Raw genomic sequence first — 1,225 nt, 5'->3', positions numbered from 1 at the left:
GGAGGAGGAGGAGGAGGAGGAGGAGGAGGAGGAGGAGGAGTAGCGCTTTGGTGCTTCCTTAGGTTATTGGCAAAGCGAGGCTATACCTTAAAGGGACGAGAGACAATCTTTTCCTGCAAGCATCGAGAGGATATTCGGCTTCGTTCGTGCAGGCTGTCAATCCGTTAAAGGCGTTAGCTTATCTTAAGCCAATCTCGGCTTAAAGGGGATGATCTATGCGAATAATTATCAAAAGAAATGGTTAATCAGGCGCTCGCTATTATCAATGTGGATAAGAGCTTTATACACGAGCTTTCGTCTGAGGGCTCACATCGTTTTGGTAAACTCGCTTTGGTCTGTAGTGGTAGAGAAAAGAGTGCGCAATTGCAAATTTTAATGCGAAAATGCAAAAATAATTGAGCAATAATTGAGCGACGAATGCCATTGGTAGTCTGACTAAATCTGTACTAAATAACAAGAAACGAAAAATACGTATAATCGGGTAATATTAAATACGAGAGATAAAATGTCAGAACGAGGCAATTAATTTTGTAACGAGAATGACTCGGCCAGTCTACCGATCCTGCGGGGACTTATTATTAATTACTTGGCTGTACATGCTGCAAAGGAGTCGAAGATGAGACAAAATTTGTCGCGTGATTGCAAATAATGTATGGACATATTAATGGCTGTATGTATAAGAAAACATATGCTTATGATTTTTATTATGTATTCTGAATATACTAATCGATGTAAGAATTATGTAAGAAACGGTTGAGCTTTTTTCTCTTTACATTATACGTATAATAAAAGTATTTTTTGAAATTGGTGATTATTAATTAATTCACTAACGACGAAACCAAACAACCCCATAAAGGATAATATAACCTACAAAATCATTCACTCGTCTACCTTTCTATCTACCCACCCAATATTCCATTTGTGAAAGATTTTTTCATCTTTTTTTCGTCTTGCCATTTAGTTTTTGCCTTTTCTTTCCATGACAAATTCCCTCCAGCAATTTACACGACAATTCCTCTAAAATTAATGCATTTCTAAATCAACCATTTATTTGCATTGTTCCACTTATAGGGCACAAATCTCCTGTACCCCCCAATCACCCTACCCCCTCCACAACCACCATTAACCTTACCGCCCCTCATTTTCCATCCCGCAGACGTTATTTTCTCATTCGAGAAAGATACACGATCGAGCCAAAGATCCCGAGCACGCATTAAAGAGCGGT

The sequence above is a fragment of the Ceratosolen solmsi genome, unplaced genomic scaffold (assembly GCF_000503995.2).
Source record: "Ceratosolen solmsi marchali unplaced genomic scaffold, CerSol_1.0 scaffold1, whole genome shotgun sequence".
Lineage (NCBI taxonomy): Eukaryota > Metazoa > Arthropoda > Insecta > Hymenoptera > Agaonidae > Ceratosolen > Ceratosolen solmsi.
This window is presented reverse-complemented; position numbering follows the sequence as displayed.